Source organism: Podarcis raffonei, chromosome 9 (genome assembly GCF_027172205.1).
Source record: "Podarcis raffonei isolate rPodRaf1 chromosome 9, rPodRaf1.pri, whole genome shotgun sequence".
NCBI lineage: Eukaryota > Metazoa > Chordata > Lepidosauria > Squamata > Lacertidae > Podarcis > Podarcis raffonei.
Window position 1 is genome coordinate 44,691,435 of NC_070610.1, and position 27,610 is coordinate 44,719,044.

The 27,610-nt window shown below is 41.9% G+C and overlaps 1 long non-coding RNA gene across 1 annotated transcript; it reads left to right on the forward strand.

Annotated features, from left to right (window-relative positions):
* Nucleotides 1-183: 183 nt before the first annotated feature.
* LOC128421062 (uncharacterized) lies at nt 184-25,626 on the forward strand. Its single transcript, XR_008332216.1, has 3 exons — nt 184-400; nt 15,454-15,540; nt 25,529-25,626. It is a non-coding gene; the product is annotated as an uncharacterized LOC128421062 (long non-coding RNA).
* Nucleotides 25,627-27,610: the final 1,984 nt, after the last annotated feature.

Genomic DNA, 27,610 nt, shown 5'->3' on the forward strand with positions numbered 1-27,610 from the left:
CCCGGAAGCGACGGAGCGGCGCACAGTCACGCCAGGCAGGAAGTGGAATTACTCGGAACGCACATAAACAACCGGCGGAGCGCTCGTCTTTTCCTCCGTAAACCCTAGCAACGCGCACGCGCCCATTCCGCCGCGGAGGGCGTGCTGCGGCCCTTGCGCTGCGGCCCAATCACAGAGCTCGTGGAGGTAGAGAGGCGGGGCCGCGCGATAAAAGAGGGAGGGGCGAAACCTGAGGCGGAGTTGAAGGGGCGGGGCTCTGCTGGTCACTTGAAATAGTTGGTGGTCTGTCAAGCGGCTTCGCGCCTCTTCTTTAAAGCAGCTCATCGTGAAGAACTAAAGCAGGGGCTCAGGACTCAGAAACAGCTCTCTGGTGGGCTGTATGGTACTTCAGACAGCAAAAGTCTGGTCTGGTTTGTTTTGTTTTGAACGCTCTCCTATGTGCAGCACTCCTCTCAAGTGGAGAATTAGCCCAACAGGGAGAGAGTTGGGATTTCTACCTTAAGAAGACGAAAACTTCCCTGGATCAGACCAAAGGCCTATCAAGTCAAGCATTCTGTTCTCCACAGCGGCCCAGAAAGAGATGGTTGCAATAGCCCCTCCCTCTCGTGTTCCTCAGGGGCAGCTTGTCTCAAAGGCTTCTTCCTCCATTGGAGGCTTCATAGTGGAATGAGGAGAAAGGGTTTTTTGGGGGTTCCCCCCCCCTCACCTTGAAGTCTCCTTATACCTGCCCCTAATCTGTTTCAAAGCATTGAGAGACCCTTTTAAACAGTGTGAGAGGATACAGAGAGGAGAAGGTATTTTATTATTTAAGGCATTCATATGCCTCTTACCCCCTTACAAATACTAATGATTATTACAGTATTGTTCGCTCTGACCTTGGTCTTAGGTTGGGCTATTTCGTTCCCTTGATCTACAAAGATCTATTTAGTTAGAGATGCCAGGGACTGAACTTGGGTTGTTCTATGTACAAAGGACATACCCTTATCGCCGAGCTATGACCCCCTCCAGACCCAAAGTATTGCCTTGTTCTCGTTTTGGGAATTTCTCATATAGCAGCCACTGCCATTTCTCAAATACTGAAAAGAGCAGGCAAGGAATATCTTTTATTGTAGTAATGCAGTACTTTTGTTACATGACCTGCTTTGTTTCTGGGGCAGAAAGCTTCTTTTCCAAAACTTCCCTTTATAGATGTGAGCTAGAATGTGGGTGATTTTCACCCTGTAGCAAAGCTGCATTCTTAAAGCACCCTGTTCTCCATGCTGTCTGATTTTGATCCAGAAGATTCAAATGTGCGAGAGATTGATTCTGTCCTTCATTTTGTACCATGTTAGCCTATATGGTTAAAATTTAGTACATTTGGCAGAAAATGGTAACAGTAGCACTTTCCCTTACATTTCACTTCAAAGTTTTAACTGTGTGAGCCAGCTTGGAACAAAATCACACAGAACACACTCCTCATCCAGTAGGCCCTGTATTAGATGTAAGCCAGAGTTCTCACAGCATAAGTGAAAATTGTGAGGGGAAAAAGATGAAAGAATTTTGCAGGTAGGTCGCTAGGTAGTGAGCAGCTCATGATGTGAACAAATGTGGCATAAGCTACTAAAAAGGAATGTCGGGACCTGGACAAAGAACAACACAATATTTGTTTTCTGAACAGCAACAAAGAAAATCAGCTGCTCGGTCACTTAAAAAAATGATTTGAGAGTTGCACCATTGCCTCAAGCAATTGTATCATATGTTTTTCTCATGTAACTAGTGTAGGGATGCCATGTGCTAATAGATACTTTGTAGGTGGTATTTAGAGGTTAATCATATACAAAGTATTTGAAGGCTACTGCTCATCACCACTAGTACAACTCAACAAAGCATGACTAATATTTGCACATGGCTTCAATTCCAACCATCATATAAATCCCTCCCATTTAATGTGCTGATTGTGCTTGTCATTAAAAATACTGGTAGTCCATGTAGCATCTTAGTTCTAAGTGTTACATATGGAGTACTTTTTAAAATCAGCCATGTACCCCACACATCAAAGTGAATTTATTCTCTTCATTGCCTCACATTTGTTCACAAAGCACAATGCTATCAGTTGTCCAAACTGTGTAAAACTTGCTTGCTTGTTTTCATAAACACATGATTCTTATTCACCACTGATAATCACTGGCTTCAGTCCCGTGATTCACATGAAAATTGATATATGTCCACTTGAAAACAAAGGCTTGACAGCTCTAATTGTGGAAATCAATTGTGTGCGGTCTCTGCCTATGCAGTGAGCTCACTTGGATTTGTTCTCTGCTAAAGTTGTGAAATATAATGGAATTAGCATTGTATTTGCTGTGCACAAACATGTGTTTGAGGACAGCTATTTAAATTGGACAAAAGCACTTATCATTCACGATAGAGAAGTAGTATAGAAGATCCTCATTTTTCAGTCTCCTTAGAGGGTTTCATATGGAAAGGAAGTGACAATAACTTCACCACACCTTCTGCAGTGTTTCACCATTCTTCCCACTCTTTCAGACCCCAAATATAATCTATGTAATTTAAACCATAGACATATAGGACGCTGTATTGTACTAAGTCAGGGGTCGGCAACCTAAGGCCTATGGACCACAAGTGGCCCATGAGGGTCATTTACCTGGCCCATGGACCCTCGCCACCTGCTCGGGGACCCCTGCCGCCCACTCGGTTGGCTCCCATGTGCCATGCTAAACCGGTGCGGAGCAGAGCGGGGACTGCCTTCTGCAATGCTGGCCGGCTTCCCATTGGCTGCAGGAAGCTCCTGCAGCCAATGGGAAGCTGTACATGCCTTGTCCGTGCTGGAAGGAGCGCCGGAATAGCGTTTGTGCATGCACGCACACACTCCGGCTCACTGCGGCATCTGCAGGACCTTGAACCGGCCCAAGCCACGAAAACTTTACTGACCCCTGTACTAAGTTATATCACTGATTCATCTATTTCAGTATTGTCCACTTTAGAGATGTGAAAGAAATCAGTTTTCATTTAATTTGCAAATTGAATTTGCACTTTCTGAAATGATGTGGAAATGTGGAGAACTGAACTTTTTTTTGGGGGGGGGGAATCCAAAAACTGAAATTGAAAGATTTGCCCATCCTTAGTCCACACTGACTTCACAGTGACTTGAGAGGCTTTCAGACCCAAGTCTTCTCTAGCCTTACAGAAATTTGCCAGAGATTGAGCTTGGAACTTTTGCATGGAAAGCATGTGCTCTTTGGGCCATTGGGCACATTTGGAAATCTAAGAAACTACCAATGGTACCACAAAATACCAATTTTACAGAAGAATTTGTGCCAAAACCAGACACAAACCCCTTCCAAAAGAGGCAAACCACCTACAACCTCCAAAACAAATAAAATGCAGATTTAAAAAGGCAATGGGGGGGGACCTTTAAAAATTGGGGCCGTGACAGGAGGCCTTTGTGGGTGCTAAAAGAAATGTCTCTGGGTGCCGTAGTATCCACGAGCACTATGTAGGGGACACCAGCTCTTACCACAAAGCAGTTACATTCTCTTAGATGGACAGGCCCTGGTCTGCCTCCAGGTGACTGAGCGACCAGTGAGAGCTGGTTGGATCATCAGCCAATCAGGAGAGAGAGAGACTGGAGTTTCAGTGAGATGCTGACAGTTTAATATCCAAACAGGAAATTTCTTTCTGGGTGGGTGACTGAGTGGGCTTCAGATAGAGACTGTTTGTCTGCCCACAGTCAGTCCATATCTGAGTGGGATTAATCAGGCAGGGTAACTCGGTTTTGATTCTCTGAGGGGAAGTTAAATCCTAGAAGGGGCTGAGTGGGTGATGCTGCTGTTTTGAACACTAATAGCCATTCTAGGTGGGAAAAATCAATTCAAGGCCTCGTTTGATCAAAAGTTTCTCAATAAAGTGTTTGCATCTTTAAATATATTTTGTTCCTCACATGTGAAACCATCATATGTTAAACCCCACAGAGTGCAATTAACTAAACATACAGTTTTGTTCCAGTAGTGGCTCTTCATACTCTGAACCTTTGGGTGGGGCATGAGTGGACCACATAGGCAGCCTTCAAAGAAATATATTACCTTGTAGCGGTTAATCTTAAATCCTACCACAAATAGTTAATAAGAGACCGCTACTGTATAATAACAGAAAGTGTTTTATCTATGAATGCATCCCAAGTATTGGTTATGTTGCCCAGCACCCAATTTTAATGAGGGCATCTGTCATACCTTCCTCCATAATATAATTCCTTATCATTCCACAAGCTGGCAGTACATTTCACAAGCTAGGAACGTGACTTTCTAGACTACACAATGTTGGCAGTAGTACAGCTTGGATAATAATAATAAATAGTAATAATAATAATAATAATAATAATAATAATAATAATAATAATAATATCTCTGCCAAGGGAAGGAAGGCTACATGCATCCACTTTATTATGTTAATAACTGAGGCTAGTGAAAATGATTTCCAGATTGCAACTGCAACATACAGTTACAGACCTTGAGTTACAGACACTTCAGTTTACAGACTCCGCTAACCCAGAAATAGTACCTCGGGTTAAGAACTTTGCTTCAGGATGAGAACAGAAATTGTGTGGCCACGGCGGCCCCATTAGCTAAAGTGGTACCTCAGGTTAAGAACAGTTTCAGGTTAAGAACGGACCTCTAGAACGAATTAAGTTCTTAACCCGAGGTACCACTGTAAATGTAAAAACCTCACAGTCACCTTGAAAGCTTCTGCTGGAAGGCAGGATAGAACTATTTTAGATAAATACAAACCAGTATCCTGCCTATTAGTTGGGATAATATTTCAGAACTCCCAAGAGAGAAAAACTGGCAGTCCAAAACGGGGGTAGGGAACCTCAGGTTCAGGAGCCAAATGCCCCTGCGAACTCTCTTCCCTTCTACACCTCTTGCTGGCCTGCTCCACTTTCTCCTTGTGTGCATTTGCCTGTCTGGAATGTGCTGTTGAACGATGATCATGCATCTTACATGCATGGATGGTGACGTGCATGTAGAAACCTCAGGATTTTGCATAGATCAAATATAGCCTATTGTACAAGGCAAGAGTCGCATCTACTGTTCCACCCACTTTTTGCCTCTGGCCAAAACTGATATGTGGGCCCCACAAAGTTGCCTATGAGGGGATATGGCCCTCAGGCTGAAAAACATTTTCTACCCCAGGCCCAAAGCCTTAGAAATGACAGTATCTCTCCTGACACCCAGCTGGGATGAGTCATATCCTTGGTGTGGCACAGATAGAGGTTTCACACTACAGCAGAGTTCCTGTGTGAGATGTGAGGCAGACAGAGACTACAGCATTCTGCTTGCCATTCAGTAAGATTAGATCCTCTGTACAGTTTTGGTGGTCCAAAGGAAGGGGGAAAGTCAGTCCAGAACTCATCCTTTCATTTTCCTTGTCTCAACTCCACTCTTGTGCAACAAGACAGTATCCTCAGCTGTACCTGAGAGCAGGAAGCTAGCTTAGGGGGGTACAGGGCAGACTTTGATGCACACACAGCTCTTTCTTGTAATATCACTGCTGCTTCCCAGCATCTGCTACCTGAAGCAGATGCCTCACTCTCCCAAGGATAGGGACATTCCTGCGAATGCAGATCCTTTTATGCCAGTTTTGACAGGAGTTTTGACACCAGATCCTATCTGTGTAGTAGAATATAGGCTCAGGTTCCACAGCTCATAGTAGCATCCTCTAAATGAATCCTTTCACTTTGGTTTTAATACAAACCAGATTCTGTGCTCCTAGGTCTGTTCTAGGGAGACTTTTCTAAAATTAAATTATTCAGATTTCCCTTCAAAGAAAAAAAGCCACCTCTTGGCTGTAAGCCTATATATACACTCTTGACTCTTTGAACTCAGTGAGCCATGCTTCTGAGTAGACTTGCATAGGATTGTGTTTACGTCTTATATTCATCACAACATAATGAATACTTATCAATTCTGGAATGGGGGAATCTTGCTTTCTGTAGTACTGTATCAGTTTAGTGGTTTTTTATAAATATTATTTGCTTCATGAGACTTCTTTTTAATATGGTACAGTTGTGAACATTAAAGCCTCCAGGTTTTTGTAAGCATATGGATTGCAGTTCCAAACACAAGGCACATCTTATTTAACTCTCCTCTTATCCACAGGATATAGGATTGGGAAACCACTATTGACTTGCTGTTAGGACTGAAGGATGAGATAGCTCTCTGCTCTAGTGAAACATTATTTGGTCTTCCTTACTCCAATCTGTATTTCTGCCATTCTACCAATACTGATTGAGAGATGTTTCTACCTTCTGTGGAGTGGATGCCCCTGTGGCTAAAGGGATGAGTGAACATGCACATGCAGATATTGGCATTTAGTCCCCATAGAATTCTATTTGCATTTCTTATGATACTTCTCCTTGTCCTACAGAAGGTAGAACCTAGGTTTCCCCATATTAATCCATAACTCTACCCCTTGCAAGATCAGATTCAAATTTGGGGAAAGAAAAGCAAGGAGAAAACACTGCCTTCCTCACAACCAGGAGACCAGGTCCAAATCCTCACTCGGCCATGAAGCTCATTGGGAGGCCTTTGGCCAATCACTGTCTCTCAGCCTAACCTGGGCTTGGTAGGATAAAATGGAAAGAGGGAGAACTATGTATGCCACCTTGAGCTCCTTGAAGAAAAGTAGGATATAAATATAATAAATCAAAGTATTTAATGAAAAATGAACATGTCAGTCTCATGGGCTCAGGCTACAGATATATCATCACTAGATAATGAAATCTCTGCTGGTACATTTTGTCTTAATTTACTGCTTTATTTTCCATCACACCTTCTGAGTGGTAATTTTTATAATTATAAGTAGTGTAAAAATCATAACAAGGTTTCCAAAGTATTTCTCATCGTTTGTAAGATTGCTATTTACCAAGGTCAAGTCTTTTCTAAGCTTGTCTTAATACTCATTTTTCCATAGTTTTACCCCTTGTATAATATTTACAGCATTAAATATAACACCTTGGATCCATAGGCTGCAATTACCAACGCATGTGAACCAGGCTACACCCAAAGCTTCATCTATTTCACCTTTGGTCCACTTAACATAGGCTATGTAGGGCCTCCGGATTATCTAATCTGCTGGTTTTCTGAACAGGTCTAGCTAGCTTCTTGGGTACTTTATACTGTGTCACAAACATGTATGCCATACAGAAATGATATCTAAACCTACCGTGAAAATATGCCTATTCCCATTTTGACCCAATCTTCCATTTTCTTGTCTGGATGATCTCAAAATAATCAGCATGCAACCTTGGGTTTATGAGCTGGGCATTTGTATATCCTTGGCAATGATGGAAAGAAAGATTGTCCAGAATTAACAGCAGGCATGGTGTGAATCTTTAATCCCAAGGACTCTTCTTTGATAGCTCCCAAAATTTTGGTTCTAATGGTTCCCAGGTTTTAAAGCCTAAGCTCCTCCCCACTAATTAGGGCCAGTCTCATAGAATCACAATCTGTTTAACCTGCTGGGCATAATTTTGATTGTGGATAATGGGAAGAATATGCATGCATTTGTTACGAAGATTATTCATGACAACTCATCATTAGAATACTTCTGGTGATGAGCATCAGGACTCAGAATTACTGTGTTGTTAAGCACAAATGGGCAAAGTGTCAGTTGCCAAAGAACAACTTTCACATAGCAAGTGGCTAAATCCATTCTGTCTTGCTGATGGCCACTGTCCTGTGATCTTTGGGTGAAGGGTGATATTTAAATTTTGATGATGTTGTTGTTGTTGATAATAATAATAATAATAATAATAATAATAATAATAATAATAATAGTTTTTCTTCTCCTATTCCCCTCCTAAACCTACCATTTCCATAGTAGTATAACAGCCAGTCCCTCCTCCCATGGAAGTCGGGGAACTTCAGCTCTGTCAGGCAAATAAGGGTCTCCTAACAACACTCAACACCTTTAGCAAACTACATTTCCCAGGATTCTTTGAGGGAAGCCATTGCAGCTTTAATTGTATAGTGCTGATGGTGCCTTTGTTTCAGTGTCACTAATGATTTAGATAACAAAGTTCCTTATCTCAAATTGGGAGCTAGTGCTGATACAGTAGTGTCCACCATCATGACTTTGCTGGTCTAGTGTCTTGGACTGACTCATGATGATGTCAGCACATTACCACAAACTGTGACATCACAGTGACACAACTGCCCTTAGATCTGACCCTAAACAATTATTTGCCAGGTAGCAACACATAAAGAATGGCTGTCAATTACTGGTGTGACTGCTTAGTTCTTTCCCACTTGTGTAGATAGCACAGAATAGCTGAGACTATTGTAGTGGTTTTGGAAATAGTATAGGAAAGAAATGCACTGTGAGAAGGAGTTTAAAAGCAGAGGGGAAATTGGTTTGGAAACATGAAGGCAAGAGAGTAGGAACAAAGGGAACCAACAGCAGGTAGTCTCGTACAAGTTGTTCATCATCAGCAGTGCTATATGCAAAGTAGAAAGAATAGCTACCTTTATTAGAGACATACGTGCAACTGTTGTCTTTGAGAAAGGGAGACATTTGCCATTTTGCTCCTGTGACTAGGCATGGATGATTCAGGCTGGTGGTTAGACCAGGGCTTTTTTCTAGCCAGAACATACCAGTAGTCAGTTCTGGCACCTCTCAGGTGGGCGCCGTTGCCATTATAAGAGAACAAGGGAGGCATTCATGGTGAGTTCTGACACTTCTTTTTCTAGAAAAATAGCACTGGGTAAGACCCCTTGAATAATACAATAAATGGAAAAAGAAGACAGGCAGGACAATCCTACAGATGGCTGCTGTTATCCCCGATCGTCAGTGTAGGGGTTGCCAACCATTTGGGGCATGTGAGCACATGTTGAATTCTGTGCAAATGCTGTGGGTATACACCCTTGGCCACTTCTATCCACATCCTCCTAGAACAAGTCTCACCGCTTCGCACCCCACATTTTCTGCCATAGCTATATTTTTGGGTTCGGACAGAAATATTTGCAGAGTGTCTCTGAGTCCAAATAGAAGTATAAAATGTGTGTTGAAAGAGCATGTGGCTTTGAGATTTGGGGTGGAATTTGTTTTTAAAAATAGCTTCATTCATTTTTACACTTATATCCCCTCTTTCCTCCAAGGAGGTCAAGGTGGCACACACATTTCTCCTCCTCTCCCTTTTGTTCTTACAATAATCCTGTGAGGTACATCATCATAATCATCAAACCTTTTATTGGCATCACATACAAACATCAAAAACAAACCAGTACAGAATTACCACTTCCCCAGTGGCACAAAATATTTAGGAGGCAGAGCAGTCTATCGTCACATCGCTAGGTCTCCAGGGAGATCAGATGTCTGCAGTATATTTCGACGATAGAAAACCAAATAGAGATATTTAGCCACTAACTTGGTGAGCTCCTGATCATTCCCCAGTAATAGAAAATGTATGACCTCCAACTCTGGTTTCCATTTGGGGATACAGAGTTGATCTAGAAACTGCTGACAGAGATCAGCATATAGTTTACAATTAAGAACCATATGTGATAGGGTTTCCACCAGGTGGTCTTCACATGGGCAAGTTCTTTCTCCTTCCACCCTGCCTGAGAACCTTCCCCAAAGGAGGTTTGATGAATTTGAATTAAACCTGGCCAGCGAAAATGCCCTTCTTTCTTGAGGGTTAAGCAGAAATTCAAGGTAATTGTGGTTAGTTTCATGTGCCCAAGAAAGTTGAAAATAAAGAGGGGAACATGTTTTCACTGAAGAGAAACCTGTGAGGTACATAGGTTAAGCTAAGAGACTTAAAGTCAACCAGTGAGCTTTATGTCTGAGTGGAGATTTGAATCCTGGTCTCCAGATCAACACTCTTAACCACTACAGCACACTACTTGACATTCTCTTTGGATGGGCTGTGTCCTACTAGCCCAAGTGGACCCTCCTCCACTGGTGACATCATTTAATCTATCTCATGATCTCAGCTAAACACAGCACAAACGTATTGCTAAGACAAGCTTATAGCACCTCCTGCATTACAGCTAATGCCATAGCCCAGAGGCCAGGAGAGCCTACTGCTACAGCTAGCAGAGCATATGTAGATAAGGGTTTTAATGCACTGGCAGCCCAAATAGCAGTAGCCTATAAACTGCTACCCTTTCATTTTGGAAAATTCCCAGGGCTATGTAGAGAAGAAAGACTACCATTCCAGTTACAGTAGTCAGCAGGTTCAATTGACAATGGCTGGAAGGAACTGTACGTGTGGCAGATCTCTCAGGAAAATAATTCAAGGCAGCCTTTGCTGCATGGACAATGGTGCCAAAGAGATACTGACCTGGATTTAGTTGGACTTACGAATTAGAAGTCCCATTCATTTCAATGGGAACTAACTTAGAATGATATAATCAAGGGGTTGGAAGGGACCCCAAGGGTCATCTAGTCCAACCCCCTGCAATGCAGGAATCTCATCAAACCCCTGCTTAAAAACCTCCAATGAAGGAGAATCCACAACCTCCGAAGGGAATCTGTTCCACTGGTCAAACATGCTCCATTCATTTCAATGACACCTAAATTCAATTAACTTAATATTCATCTAACTCAATGCTAATAGCACTTCACCCAACATGCCTATATTGATGTCTGTGTGAGAAGAACAAGTTGCTTGTTTGTTTGTTTGTTTGTTTGTTTGTTTTGCAAGGGAACCATCTGAGAATGCAACAATGAACACTGCAACAAGAAGCTCATAGGAACTAACACCCACATGGCCCAAGCAGTGTTAGTTCCAGCCATCCTGGAATAGTTTTAATCTCTATTCATCAGAGATGTGACCAACACCCACTATGTAAGATGCTGACCCACTGGTAGGTGGATGAGAAAGATCATTAGCTTTCCACCCATCTACAGATGGATAGTATTTTTGGCATGTGTTTGTTTACTGAGGACATGTGGCATGAGATTACTTTGAGACAACCCAGAGCCATTTTTGTCCGCATGAATACAAAATTACTGTAATTTTAAACTCCACTATTCACATTGTATTTGCTGCATAAATACCGCTGTTCCTGCATTAATTTGCACCTAGATAAACATAGATGCAGGTTCTTGAGAATGTACCTTCCTTTGGCTCTCCTATTTAATGACACACGTTTAACAAAACAAGAATTGTAATGCTGATACAATCTCTTTCACGCCTTTGCATTGGTCTAAATGCAATGGAAAGCAGGGCATTTATAAAGAAACACTTTTTGAAAAATGATCCATTTGAATCTGCTCGGATACCTGCTGTGGAAATAGCCTGTTTATATAAATGGTGTTATACATCAGTATAGATAGCTCTCTGTCAGGGAATAGTAAAAATAGATTGCCTGCAAAGTCATCTGTGACTCAGAAATTAGATGGAATAGTGGACTCTGCAAGAGCTAACTGTGCGGCATCTGCTAGAAAGTATTATGTGCACACACACTCTGCTGAACCTGTCCTGAAAGATGTATCAAACATTGCACAATTTCTTAAAAGAATTCATTCATCAAGTGAAAATGAACTAAAGTAGATTGCCTACGGCTTTTCTTTTTATGCATAGTGATTTTTATAAAAGTATTTTTTTGGAGAAATAGCTTGCTGAACCTTGATGAGATTCTCAACCAACATTTTAGACATTATCCGTATGTAGATATAAGAAAACACCACATTGGCTAAAGGCTGGTTTGCACAATATAAATACCACGAGGGCTGCTTTAAATCGCTCCATAGCTGTTACTACTTGATGAGTTTGTCTCCTCATGTGATCAGGCAGCTTTTGACAAGCCCTGGCAAGTAGCCATCAAGAAGAGTTTGTAGTGGTATGGTAAACATCACCTAATCTGTTATCAGCCCTAGATCCTCTCCACTATGTTGAAGAGGGCATCAGGTTATTGGAACATATCTTCACATGTGGTGGGGACAGAAATGGGTTTTTAATGGAATTAGTTCTATTGCAAGGCAGATTAATACAACCCTCTCTGCAATTGGCTCTATTTATTTTTTAGGGCAGGACAGAGACCTGTTAATTTGGGAGCTGATAAACCTTTTGTTATAAGCAAACAGAGCGCTGGTGGCATAGGCCTGGTGTGACCTCAATAGAGTGATTATAGATTCCTGGTACCAGATCTGAGAGATAACATTACTTGAGAAATTGATACGCAAATTTAAGGCAATGCTGGGCTGGTGTAGATATGACTTGCTTTTGAGTGTGTGGCACAATTTGGTTTTATTTTACAAACACAGAGGAATAGGACTGGCCTTGGCTGGATGGTTTTCAAATGAAAAAACAAATACCAAAATTTAGTATAACAGTTCTAGTGCTGGCAGTCCACAACAGTTTGACTGTAATTAATTTTATGTATTTTCTAGAATTCTTTGTTCATTATAATTTTATCAAGTCCAATAATTTCTTTGGTTGGTTGGCTTTTTTAGTGATTTAATATTTGTGATATATGTTATAACCTAATCTGCAGCCCATGAAGTTTGCAGCTCCATGCACACTTGGCAGATGGAGAAATTTTAATCAGTCATTGCAAAGCAGCCTACAATAACCACCCTGTAGTCTATCCAAAGAGCAAAGGATTCCCCCCTTCCATTAGAGTCCAGTAAGCAGCAAGTCTATTTATAATAGGCAACTAAGCTTGGTCAAAAATATGATGTGAAACTGAGCAGGCAGTTTATTTTCATCTTTTTTGCCCAATGAAGAGATTGTTCGATAAGGACAGTGGTATTGGAGCTGTTTCCATATGTGCCAGCCCCACACAGCTCTAGCAATGTCTGCATGAAAAAACCACATGCACATGAACATTCATCAGCATTTTAGTGCTCCTGATAAAAACATTTTTGCATGCCTTTTTGACTAATATACACATTTTTTGCAAGCACTTTTCTCCAATATAATGCATTTTTATATGCTATTTTCACTAATGTATGCATTTATAGTCACTTTACGCTAGTATATCCATTTCTGTACACATTACTTGATTCGAGTGCTGTACTGCAAAATTCTCAGAAGTGTGAATTTTAAAAGATGGCTGTGTTTTGGAAAGTATGAATTAGGTAAGTTTGCCTTTACATGCAAACTATCTAATTTCTCTTCCATCTCTAGCTGAGGAAGAAATTTGTCATTGATTTCAGTGAAATTTATCACCAAGCAAGTGTGCTTAGAGATCACAGCCTAAGGATGGGTGTTGAAGATAGTATTTGAACAGCAATTTCATAAAGTAGTCTACTAAGGGGTCTATCTCTGAGTTAGAGGAGAGATGCAATTTTCTCACTGTAGCAGGAGAGCTAAATCCTTGTCAAATGTGTGATATGCAGCAGAAACATCTGCACTAGCTGCAGGTTAAGGTTTTTGTCTGCCTTGAGATGTGGTCTCTGAATGTACATTTGCAGATAAGAATGCACAGAATTCTCACATGAATAGTACTAAAACAATGATACCTGAGGGCAGGGGGAGATATTTGCTTGATTCAAAGAAGAAATACACCATGTAGTTGCATCTTGTATGCTAAATTGCTAAAGGAAGTGCATTTGGAACAGTTGGGTGTATTCATGAGCAGCACTAGTGTCTGGTTTCTTTTAATCAGAGATGAACACAATATTTTGTATTTCATTCTCTGTATCAGCTGAAATAGACTGAAGATAAATTCCTGTGAATAGTGTGATGATCCTGTATAAAACAAATGCTGAACATCTCGAATAATTTGTCACCAGGCAAATATACTGAGCTAGCAGAGCTTATTGAATCTGAATTATATGTCAAGATGAACTATGCACCTTGGTTTAGATCATACTCTCATTTAGAATAAAGCTATTTAGAATAAAGCAACCCAGTTTTCAACAAACCACATGGCCAAAGCAAGTAATGGGATCCTTTCTAAAACAATACAGTAGCACCTCGGCTTATGTTACCCTTGGGTAACGTAAACTTCGGGTTGCAAAAGTGGCTAACCCAGAAGTGTTTCGCCGTGCCCGCATGCGCAGAAGCACTCTACTGTGCTGTGTGCATGCACAGAAGCGGTCTCTCTGGTTGCAGAAACCTCGGAATCCGACCGGAGCTCTGGAATGGATCCTGTCCGCAACCGGAGGTAATACCTCCACAACCAGAGGTATTACCAATTACATTGCAGATCAGGGTTGGGGAACCCATAGCTTCAGACCTGTTGCTGGACATCAACTTCCGCCAGCCCTGACCATTGGCTATGTTGGCTGGAGGAGATGGAGTCCAAAAACACATGGAAAACCACAGGTCCCCACCCTGTTGTTGACCTTCCATCATTATCAGTGTGCTTGCAGGACATCCATGCACACATGGAGCTTTCTGTGTAGTCTTTTCCATTCAGTTTTGAAGATACCCAATACCACTTTTAAATAAACACAGAGCCAGGCAGCCTGCTATTTACTGGAGAGTCAGTTGCAGAGGACGCAGGAAAAGAATGTCAAATTGGAACACAAGTTCTTGTGTTACTGAAGCATGCCATCATCACATTAATATTTCATTCAAATCAATAGAATTGATTTATTTGGTATACCATTCACTGAGCACTCTAGGAATAGTGACCCGCTAGAAATAGCCATTATCAGAAAAAGACCAATGCACATTATTTTAAACAAGTTGCTCAACTCTTTTAATGTGCAACATCATTTTCTTATCGTAGCGACATAAAAAAGCCCATCAAGTGGTGTGCCACTATTTCCCTCATTTTACAGATGGGGAAATTAATCTGAAAGACATCAATATGCCCAAAGATTTGTCCACAGCAGAACAAGAACCTGAATCTACAGCCCACTATACTGTTGTAGCTTTCATGTGTATGTGTCATGGACTGGCTTGATGCAGAGGAGTGGTAGGAGGCACCAGCTGGAGAACCCCCAGGGGAAGAAGGCTCAGAGCCAGGGGACAGGAGGTGGGATGACAATAAGTGGTCAGAGGGAGATGAGGGAGTAGACTGGGAGGAAGAGGTGCTGGATAATGGAGAGGTATCAGGGTTTAGTGAGCAGGAAGAGGCCGTGGCAGAGAGCAGTCTAGAATCAGAAGTGGAAGCAGAGGCTGGGGAGGAGGTAAAGCCAAGAGGCAGAGATGAGGCAGTCTGCTGAAGAAGCCAACGAGTCTCCCCTTCCTGCTGTGACCACCTCCTCTCCTTGCTGGTCTCCTAGAACCCACAGAGGTATGAAGAGGGCAGAGCAAAGACAAATAGGGCAAAGAAGTCTCAGGTTGCTTGGGAAGGACCCAGGTGAGGAGGAGACTTACAGAGCTGTAGGAAGGCAAGGACCTTGCACCTGCCTCATTGCAGCCAGACTTACTGGGAAGAATTGCTGTGCTCACTATGCCTGAATTGTTTTGTTTCTTTGAATAAAGAGTTCACTTCACTGGCACCTTGTGAGTTACTGCTGATCTGAGACCAACTCTCATGTTTATATTTGTAGGATCCAGAAGTTCATGATCAGGCCAGAGATGTTGTGGTGGCGATGGAGGGCAGCACAAGGGAGAATTAACTGTAGAAAAGAACTTCGGTATGATTCCTGTCAGTTTTATGTGAGCTGTGATTACAAAGGCAAAGCTTTAGAGCAGGGGTGGGAGAATGGATCTGGCTGGCAGGCTGGATCCATATGAGCCCACTGCATGCCAACCTGTCAATCACCTTGATACCACAATGGCCTCAGGTGACCAGAGTTTCTTTGCCGGCAATGGTTTGAAATCAAACAGTGTGAGCAAAGGGACAGTGCTCTGCAGGCACAGATGATCTGCTGTGCCACTGATCAGCTGGTTGGAGGTTCCTGAAAAGGTACAGGGCTCCACCAGTGTGGCAGGGTGGGCCTGCAAACTCCGCTTTGGGCAGGGAGCCACATCTTTACCTGCCCCACACAACTCCATAGATGATGTCAGGTGTGCAGGGCAGATGGCTATGGTTTGTTTGAAATGGCCTTGCAGGCCAGATGGGTAGGTCTCTTGGGCCTCCTTAGGGCCAGATCCTCCACCACTGCTCTAGGACAAAAGAGTAATGCATTATGAATCAAAATGCATTCCTTCACAAACAAAAAGGAAGCAATCAATATTGTTCAAGTAATAAATATGAATGCAGGAACTTATCATTTATTCAGCAGCACTCTAACACAGCTGAGTCAGACATGCAGTGACATCCAGACCCAACACTGTTCAATTCATCTACACACTTCATGTTTTACCCTCTCTGTGAACAGAGCAGTTAAGGAAACTTGGGGTTTGTCTAGAAAGGATGAAACAGAACCAGTTTGAAATGAATTTGAATAAGAAAGCCAGAAAGAGGAACTGACAATTATCATCACTGTGATGCAGCTGCTAAAACATGGAAAAATAATAAGGGGGAGGGGAGAGAAAGAAATATGAAATCCCCTAAAATAAGGAGAGAGAAATTACATTGTAGGGTTTGTTTTTTAAGTGACAGATTGTTGTAGATTCAGGAAATGTATTGTATTAAATAGCAGTGCAATAATATAGATGAACTTAGTGGGCACAAAATAGTGTTTCAGACCAATTCAAAGAAATAATTGCCATTGTTTCTTGTTCCTGCAGCAGCTGCATGGGGCATTCACAAAAGCTACCTAGTATAAGATGTGTGGGATACTGCATGTAGTCTTCTTCCTGGTAATCAGATATTCAGACACTGATGTGATTTTTTGAAAATGGGACTTCTTTTCAGAGCTGCATGAGAGGGTCAGGATAAAATAGGGAAATGATTGGTTGAGGGTCTATTTCATGTTATTGTTTTACTGCAAAAACACTTGCTGTGAATTCCATTATAAAAGGAACGTTTGTGTCTCCGAATGCTATGGTATCTGATTACACAATGTATTGAATGAAATAATTCTTGTGGGCTTCTATGATGGGAAAGCAACCTTTTTTGCACCTGAGAGCCATTGTGTGCTGGTGGACGTAGCCAGAGACACAAATTACAATCACATAGTAGGCCCCCCAACCCTCCTTGCAGGCTAGAGGGAGCATGACTTGCATGTGGAAAATAACATACAGGGCTGGTCCTGCCTGCCTGCCACCCTCCCCATCACAATCACATTTCACTCAGCCTATCAGTTTGAGAGGCTGGGAGGACCACAGTTTGCATGGGGATTATGGCACAGAGACTTGAAGGGGTGTAAATCTGGCAAAAAGGCAGAATATGTCAGTGGCAAATGTATAGGCCACACTGAGGGCCTCTGAGGGTAGCAGGTTGCCCACATGTGCCACTTGAGATGGAGGTGTTGCTGGTCTCTTTACAGATGAGCAAAATTAAACAGCAAACCTATGACAGAGCCAGGAATCAAAGGTAGAGAATCTTTTAGGGTGTCTCCAGACTCTCTGAAGGAGGGATTCAAGCACATACTGTGAAATATAGATCTGTGCAGTTAAAGTGGTTTACAGCTCTCTTGTCACCCTATGCAACAAATCCACTTTTAAAAAAAGAAACTTGCCTTTTTACGGTTTGGAAAGTGATGGGGAAAGGCATTGAAAAGCGTGGAATGAACAAATGATTTAAAAGAGAATGCATAAACTGCGCAAGGAAATCAGGGACTCAGCTATACAGCTGCAAACAGTTTTAAGTGTGTTGTAAAGTGCAATATACGAATGTGACACTAGATGGCAAATACCTATGACAAATTCAGTGTATTTTTCAAAATGTTTTTTTAAAAAGCATTTTCACAGTGTTTTTTGTATGTGGATAGATTCCACCCAGGACAAATCCTTGTTGTATATCAGAACAAATACTTAATAAAAGCTGGACATAGCCTCACCTCTGCATACATTTTGGGCAAGCAGATCAGAATGACTGCTCAATAAGGTCATCTGGAGAAACCCTTAAATATCAGAATAAATTCATGAGATACCGAAAACCCTCTGAGTATACAGTGGGTTTGTTGTACAAGAGTTCCAAATGAATTTCAATTGCACAACCTGAATCTGCTGGTATGTGAATTCCACCTAAAAAGAGTGACAGAAGTGCCCTTGGACAGCAATAGGCCACAGGAGTCCATGTAATACTTCTTTATTTCTATAAAAGCTTTTAGGTGAGAGCAACTAGAACAAATGGTAGAAGGTTAGAGTGATTGGAAAGATTACAACGGAGGGCTCTGTGCTTTAAGAGATCAGGGGACTATTATTCCTGGAATAATCACAATTTATGGCTATTTTAGGGGACTCCATTTGTGAAGTTGTGACCATTTATGATTGTTAGCGTTACCTATTATAGCTCTGGCAGTATATATAATGAATACAGAGAAAATATTTCTCGCAGCAGTGTTTTGTTGCCTTAAATCATTAATTTCCCCAAACACAGATAAATGGTTTTATTTGTCTGAATCATTAATCTTTGGTTCCTTGCTAAATTGGATCACATTACATAGTTATACCATGTGAAATTCAGCTGATTAAGAATACCCTAGAGATTCTTAGGGGAAGAATTACAGTACACACTTCATTTAGATATATGAAGCCAAAGGTTTTGCAGATAATGCTTTGTGAAATTGTCTGAGGAGACAATTCAGGAGGAATTTACCCAAGGGGAGAAGGTGTATCTTGCAGCCCAGAGGATGATCAGGAATGTGTGTGTGTGTACAAGGATCTAACTGGGTACAACTGATCTTAATAGGTCTCTCTTGAAGTTCCCTGTTTTTTGTTATGTCTACCCTGTTGTGAGAGTTTGACTCTGGGTCAGCCACCTGCTGAACTTCAGTACAAGGAACCTCATGCAGCCTTTTCTCATTGAGTCTAGGTTAGGGCATTGCTGTTGTACCAGGAAATGCTGGAGTAGCAGGGACTGATAATAAAAGTGTTCTATTAGCACCTAGCTGTTGCAACATGTCATTCTGTTCCTTGTTTGGTGTGATTCCTTGTCCAGACATCTTCCCTGCTTCTTTGGAAATTCTGTCAGTGACCTGCTGCTGGGCAGTTTATTGACCTTGCTGATTAAAAAAAGGGAACTGACATTGTGTATAATGATGGTAGGCACAGGACACCCAGAAAGCAAGCAAGCAACGGGCAGGGCAGGTGGCTGTTCAGAATTCAATTAATTTTGCTCTTGCCATACTATATAGTTCTCCAGCTCTGAACTTCAATAAACCTACAGGTAGATACAGATTGATGGAGTTCAGAGCTAGCTGAAAGTTTGTTCTAACAGGACAATGTGAAAACAGTGTGATGACTAAGGGGAAAAAACACGAGAATGACAAAATATGAGCTAGTTAGGAAGATGAAACGCTCTGTACAAAATGCTAGATGTGACAGGTAAGTGGGATAATTTGAAGATACAGCATCTTTGCTGAAGAACTAATTGCCAGAATTGGAGGTTTAGTATTAGATAATTTGGCATTTAGCAAAAGAAGGAAAGGAGAGGAAAGGAGTCTTCCAGGTGCACAAAAGTATTTATCTGAGCCTAGAGCATTCTGAATTGAATTCAGCTTTGGGCTTCATCTTTTTAAGGATACCTTCTCCCACACCTAAAGGTGCAGAACACATGGAGACGGTTGTTTTCCAGGCTTCCTTTTTGCCTGCTGTCCAGTTTTATTGTGCCCTCCCCCAATTACCCCTAAGAGCTCATGACTTGGAGCCTGGCTACAAGAAATTATTAGGATATAGAAATAAAAATTATTGTACATCTCATGTTATGGGATAATTGTAGCCTATGAAGTACTTTAGGCTGGTGCCGAGCTTGCATTATGTTTGTGTGTGTCTGACCTTGGCTTTGTATTGAAGTTTCTAGGTGCCAAAGCTATACAAATTATGAATATTTACATTGGTTCACTCATTCTGAAAACTACATTTATTGCAATAGACTGCATATCTGAAAGTTTTTAGCATGTCTGCTTCAATGGACATGCATTTATTGTTCACTCTACATCTAACCTGACAGCTGGTGCTCTGAATTACTAGGGGGTGTTGATCTAAATGTGTATGTTACTTGAGAATTGTTCTCATATGACCCAGCTTCCCCATTTTACAGTAACAGGAAGGAATTTACCTTAAGGATACGTTTTGTTTTAATGCCCAGTAACTTTATTTTCTAAGACAGCTGTGCTATGCCAGTGCTTATGTTTATGTTATTGGTTCCATTGCTATAAAGTCACAATCCTAAAAATATTACACACACACACACCCGCAGCTACCTACAATACAAATCAGCACCTAAAAGCACAAGCAGAATAAAATCAATATAACTTGAAACACAAAAAGCATAAAAATCAATATAAAACCAGCAAGGGGTATAGTAACTAATGCAATATTGTTAAAAGTTCACAAAATCTATGCCTTTTGTATGTTTAAAGGCCTGAGTTAATAAAAAAATATATTTTGGTACCTAAATGTCTGTAACATAGGTGCCTGGTGAGTCTCTCTGGTAAGGGCACTCTATACATGGGGCACCACCACGGAAAAGGTCCTCTCCTTAGGAACCACCTGCCATACTTTATCGGGTGGAGAACCTGCAGGGAGGCTTCCAAAGAAGACCTCAAGAAATGGGACACTACTTGTGGAAGAAGTGGATCCTTCAGGAAACCTGGTCCCAAGCTGTTTACTTGGTATTATGATCGCATGGTGGCAACATCAAGAGCACCGTAACAGCTAGGGAGAGGCTTGACGGATCTGAAGACCTTTCTGCTAGCTCCGGCTGACAGAAGATAATTGCATGGTGACTGATAGTAGCCAGACAGATTAGTTTGTTTAGATTAGGTTTTTTTTATTGTAATGTATTATGAAAAGTCTCAATAAATCTTTCCAAATGAGAAACAGAGAAGAGAAGAGAAGAGAAGAGAAGAGAAGAAAAGAAAAGAAAAGAAAAGAAAAGAAAAGAAAAGAAAAGAAAAGAAAAGAAAAGAAAAGAAAAGAAACCATAACAGAGGAAGGGATTGGGAAGACACAACAGAAATTTAAATGACAGCCAACCCATAGAGACTCTTATAACTGTTCCACCAATCATAATGGAGCTCTTGATGGCATCCACACTTGAACACACAGTGATGCTCTCACATTAGTCATGCATAGAAGGCATCATACACAGCGAGATGAAACCACTCTACACATATAGCACAAGTGTTCAAGTGCTTTGTCCAGCACTGACTTCCATAGGCCACTATTTAGGAATGTGGGAAGAAATTTACAGCCAGAATGGGTTGGGTTCCCTCCAACAGGAGTTCAGATCCCTTGATAATTAAAAATCAACAAAACCAAACCAGAAGTAGACTTTTGCTGTAGGAACTTGCAAAGCTGATTGATTGCCATTTAAATAATGAAAGATTACCATTTAAATAATAGGCAGCGCTCATGGTCATATCAACCAGCACTGAAGAGTGTGTGTACAGGATTGGCTTGAATTAAAGCAGCAAATGCCCTGCCCCCTCCCTCCTGCTGCCTAATGTCAAGGTGCATAGTGCTCTGTTGCTGGTCAAGTTATGGCTGGCACCACTCGAGGCAGAAACAATTATTCTATGTATTATTATCGCAATAATATTTTTATGGAATGTTGTGCAATGCCTCTGGAGGGCAATTGTGCTCTGAAAGGTAGGTGCTAAATCATTTAATAAAATAAAATCTAAAATCCTACAAGTGCCTCTCCCCTCCCTGGCAGGAAAAGTACAATAAGAATAAATTAAACAATATAGCAATTTGCTGCCCTTTCAGGACTCCCAGGATAAGCTGGCTGTGTGGCTGCCTCACCCTGTCTAATGGTAGGGCTGGCCCTAGCTGTAGATAAAGCCATAGCTCAGTGGGACTGCCAAGGCTTGGCACAGAAAGAAGCTATGGTTTCCAAGGAGAATAGAGCCAAACACACACCTGAGGCAGGGCAATCAGAGTAACTAGTACATGGACCAAGGGCTTCGTTCAGGAAATTGCCTGATGTGTTTATGCCCCAGGAGATTTTGGATTTTTCACAGCCCCCTTCGTCTCATGCAAGCCCCCTTTCCCCTGTGCTGATGTGATTGATTGCCAGTGTCTGGTGGTTATTTTGCCAGCAAACCTTTTCATCAATCTTCCACCCTCTGCATCCCAGCAGTGACACTGCTTGGTTATCACACTAGCAATAACTGGGATGGCTGTTAGAACTTCCCTCCTGATGGTCCTGCATGGTGGGTGTTGGATACGCCAAACACGGAACCATGTTGGGGTTTATGGGGGGAGGAATTCACCCCAGCCTTCCATTGTGTGCACCACCATGAAGACACCTGAGCTGAGTAATATGTGAGTGGGTGGCAGGAAAGATCCTTACCCACTCATCTTTGTAAGACCAGAGGCAGAGTTGAAAGAGTCATAGTTTTTATTGAAAATATCAGTTTGGGGAGAGTTATGACAAGTGCTGCACAGAAACCTATTCTCCAATTTCTTGAAAGTGTTCTTCGCCTATGTGTATACCTCTTTCTCAGAGCGTTTTAGAATTTCTTTATAATTTCAGTTCGTGCAAGGCTGAATTGGAAGGGTGGCATGTGTGGTTTGTCTTTCCAGTAAATGTTTCTCCAGTGCTCTGCACTGCAGCCCCCTGCCCAGCCATGTACACTTCTGATCTGGAAAAAAAAAACCTTGAGAGCAGTTACTTTGTGAGGTTGTCACCTACATTTTATTTGAAGCACAGAAAACTGGGGAAGCTAATACTGAGCACTTGAGATTGGGGTGGCCAGCCCCTGTTTTTATTTTAAGGGAAGTACTTCCATATACCTTAAAATATTTTTGTCTGTGCAAGTTTCTTTAATAATAAAAAGATTTCTTAGTATTATTTTTTTTCCCCCCTTTTAAAAGCCTCCCCACCTTCCTGTGCATTTAGAAAAGCCTACCTGAGGATGTCGTTGGATTTTCAAGAAAAGCTAGCACCCAAGAAGGCTGCAGAGTGGAAACCACTGACAAAATGATTTGCAGAATGAAAGAAAGGACACTCCCAAACACCCTTTTGTACACTATGAATGTGCAGATGCACAACATAAAGCCTGCAGCTTACCAATGAGATTCTTACCATAATTTTCTCCCCCCTTTCATAAATTTTGAAGGAAGGTTCTTTTCTCATAAATTAGTAGGAAATTGTTTTTTGGGTTGTTTTTTTTTTGAATAATAATACACAAAAGAGGGAGGCAATATAGTGTGGTGGTTAAGAGTATTGAGCTAGGACCTGAGGGACCAGGATTCAAATCCCCACTCAGCCATAAAGTTCAGTGGGTGACCATGGGTGAGTCACTGCTTCTCAACCTATCCTACCTCACATAGTTGTTGTAGGGCTTAACTGAGGAGGGGGAGAACCATGTGCACTGCTACCTTGACAGTAGGGTGGGATATAAATGATACTACTGCTGCTGCTAATTTTTAAAACAGGAGAAATTTCTGGCCCAGCACTTGTTATGACAGTATCACAGGGAATCAGATGTTGCTACATCTGCATTTATGCCTGGTTCTTCTGAGCTCCTTAGCAATCAATACATTAAGAGCACCTTCATCTCTGTGCCCTCTGGTGGGTAGAGCTGCCATCGTTTCATTATTGTCTGCCACAGGGCTTTCACATCCATAGGTGCCTTGCACAAGCATGACAATGCTATGTGACAATAGGGAAGGGCCAAAGCTCAGTGGTAGATTATATGCTTTCCATGCAGAAAGTCCTTGGCATTTCCAGGTAGGGCTGGGAATGACCCCTGTCTGAAGTCCTGGACAGCTGCTTCTGGTCATCTTGAACAATACCAAGCTGGATGGACCCATGACTGTACACTCAAGGAAAGAGAGGAGTAATATTGGTGGCAGCTCGAGATATGGACAGAAGCATAAGAAGGAATAAGAAGCAGAGAGACAACCAAACTGAAAAGTATTCCCCAAATTCATTCCTTCTATTTTTAATAGAAGTTTCTTCTCCAATCAAATGATTCCAAGGAGAGCTTTCATTATAAAGAACAGAAGTGCAGTAAAGATCAGAAGTAAATTATATTAAAAAACAAAGCGAAACACAATTCTAAAGGCAGCTCTGTATCAGTGGAAAATCAACAGAGTGAAAGTTGATTGTGTTAAAAGGCCTAGAAAAATTAAAAGGCCATTGCCTTGCACTGCAATGGTATCAAGGCAGGCACCATTTCAGATGCCACAACAGAAAAGGCTTTCCCCCCGGGCACCTTAGATGCTGGGGTAACCTCTGCTGAAGGACCTCTGCTCAAAGTACGAAGACAAGTGCATAATAGAACTGGCACTTAGTCCCTTAAAGTCAAAAGCAGCACTTTGAATTGAACATGGAAGAAGAGCTGGAGCCAATGCAAATCTCCCTGGTGCTGTCCCATGGAAGTGGTCTGATAGAGAGTAGGGACAGCTCAGCTGCCCTTGAAGTTCAACCAGTCTGTATATGACACAGGCAATGACAAGCTGGAAGCAACCAAGATCAGTCTGAGATCATCAGTCCTCGGGAACAGAAAGAGGAATTGGAACCAGCTACTCATCTGTTAAGTCATTAATTAAACTCAGGAAAGATACAGCAATGCTTCACGCCCCGTGAGTAATTAGGAAATTCATCGAAAGCACTTGCAGCATGCTCAGCTTGTCAAGCGATAAACACAGGGTGGGAAGAAATGGGGGAGGGAAGAGGCTCCCACTCTGCCCAGTGACAGACAGCTAATCCACACAGGCTGACTACCCAGCAAGCTTTAACAGCAAGGAGAACTGTTTGTCCTCCTTTCACAATTGGAAACTAGTACTGATCATACATCCAACCATTAACAATATGTGGCTAGAGTCCTGAGATGTTGTTGAACTACAAGTATTGGCCATCCTGGCTATGATTGGATTTGGAATCCAACAACATCTGGAGGGTCACAGGTTCCCCATCTCTACAGCAAGGGGTCAGAAAGTGTCATATGCCTTTCCTGTCTCCTGGCTACTTAAAGAGCTAGTGGCTTAGTTTATAGAATTGTAGAGTTGGAAGGGACCCTGAGGATCATCTAGTCTAGAGCTTTCCAAACTTTTCATGTTGGTGACACACTTTTTATACAAGCATCATTTCGCAGTGCCGTAATTCAGTTTTTGCATCATTTTGCAAAACAGTAATTCAGTTTCACTAGCACACCAGAGGTTAAACTAACCCCTTTCCAGCCCCAGGAGGAGCATGGGGAGCGTGACACACCTATACACAACACACTAACATGTTGCAACACACAGTTTGGAAAGCTCTGATCTAGTCCAACCCCCTGCAATGCAGGAATATGCACCTGTCACATACGGGGATCGAACCTGCAAGCTTGGCATTATCAGCACCGTGCTCTATCCAACTGAGCTATCCAGGCTGCCTTCTTCTGCAGCTGTGGACTTCTTTGGAGTAATGAAGTTTCCAGCTATGGGGCATCTCTCCTTCGGGCTCTCTTGAGTCTGTACACAGCCACCGGAATCTAGAAGCAGAAGGGTCTCCTTAGGGCTCAGAAGAGGGGCAGCAGGCTCCAAGGCCTGCAGACTCCCAAGGATAGGATTGTTGAATTAGTCGCACACATTTTTGTGAAGCTCAGTGAACACATGTTTCTACTTTAAATGCAGATGCCAGCAGATTATATTGGCTACCAGATGGTAATTCGGGAGGCCAGCTGACTTAGGGTGGCCTTGGGAAGACCTTAATTGCTGTTCTGTAATCCTCTCTGAAGGTAATTTCCCATACAGAAACAAACACCGCCAAATCCCTTAATTGGCAGCCCACAACAATAGGCTTGCAGGCAAAGGCAAGGAACCATCACAACAAGCTAATATTTGTGAGGCGGTATTCAGGATTCACTGAAGTTCAAATAGCATGTTAAGGAAATGTTGGAAGCCAATAGTGTGTCAGATTATGACCAGTGATTCCCAGGTTTAAATGTCCACTTAACCCAAAAGCTCACTGGTTGTCCTGGGACCAGTTATCACAATTTCTCAAGCTAGCCTACCTTAGAATTTTGTTGTGAAGATAAAACATGTGAAGAGAGAACTATGTACACAAATCCACTTTAAACAGTAAATAAAAAAAGGGCTTTTGCAGTTAGGAATTTGATGGAGAAATGTCATTGAAAATGTGAAGTGAACAAATGATTACAGTACTGGGAAAATATATAAACACCCCACAGCTAAATCAGGATGAGAACTGAATAAACATTACTTGCAGGAGCCCCTGGGCATTGGCCATATCCTCAAATCCTGTCAGCTGTCACTTGGAGCTGGTTGGTGGTAGTGAATATTCTTGGTTGGAAATCTCTAGTCCCCTCCCAATTCTGCAAAGAGGGAATGACTACCATGCCATTTTAACTCTGTGGTACAGATAACTCTTCAACGCAATTTGTAAAGTTTTATTCATTGCCAACAAAAAGATAAAAATCTCAGGGCATCCTTCTGAGAACAAGTATTGCCTTCAAAATGATTCCTATTACAAGGGACCTCTGGCCCCATGAAGCTATTTTCTCATGACTAACCATTTGGGCAAGTTATTAGAAAAAGCAGAAGAGTTCATTATTATTTTTATCTACTTCATAACTTATTTATAACTGTCCTTGAGAGCCATCAGATAAACTCCTCCGAATGTAAAAGAATTCACCTCAAGCAATGGATAAACATCTCTTCAACTAGAGCAGCTGGCAAACAGGTTGACTCTCTGTAGGGACGTGTAGCAACTGAAACAAACTCGGGGGCCTTGTCAGCTCAATTAGCCATAACAGTACAGTTCTAGAGATATTACACGCATGGTATTTTTCTTTTCTTTCATATTGCCAATAGTAACAAGGCTGCTGTGGCAGAATTGTCTTTATGGAAGCTTTCTTTAATTTCCTTTCCCATAACCCATAAGCCAGGCTTCCTCAACTTTGGCACTCCAGATGTTTTTGGCCTACAACTTCCATGATCCCTAGCTAGCAGGGCCAGTGATCAGGGATGATGGGAACTGTAATCTCACAACATCTGGAGGGCCGAGGTTGAGGAAGCCTGCCATATATATATATATATATATATATATATATATATATATATGTGTGTGTGTGTGTGTGTGTATATATATATATATATATATATATATATGTATATATGTATATATATGTGTGTATATATATATATATATATATATATATATATATATATATATATAAAAGAATAAGGCAGGCACCCCCAAACTCGGCCCTCGAGATGTCTTGGGACTACAACTCACATCACCCCTAGCTAACAGGACCAGTGGTAAGGGATGATGGGAATTGTAGTCCCAAAACATCTGGATGGCCAAGTTTGGGGGTGCCTGGAGTAAGTTAACGTCAGTGGGTGACAGAGCCACTGCTTTCCAAAATGCCTAAAATAAAGTGACATCTTGCCCCTAAGAGCTGCTGAAAATACTATTATTATAGCCTCCGACCTGGCACAGCTAGCTTCTCGAAGCTACAAACATGAGTCTGACCAAATTGCGGAAAGCAGTGGAAGACAGGAGTGCCTGGCGTGTTCTGGTCCATGGGGTCACGAAGAGTCGGACACTAAACAACAACAACAACCTGGCACAAGGGCTGACTTTGGGGGTGGGCAGACACATGTATTGAACCCTGAGCCAGCAAGGAGCCCCAGCTTTCATCCTCTTTTTAACAGAGTTCAGGAGTGGAGCCTCCCAGAGGAGGAAACAGA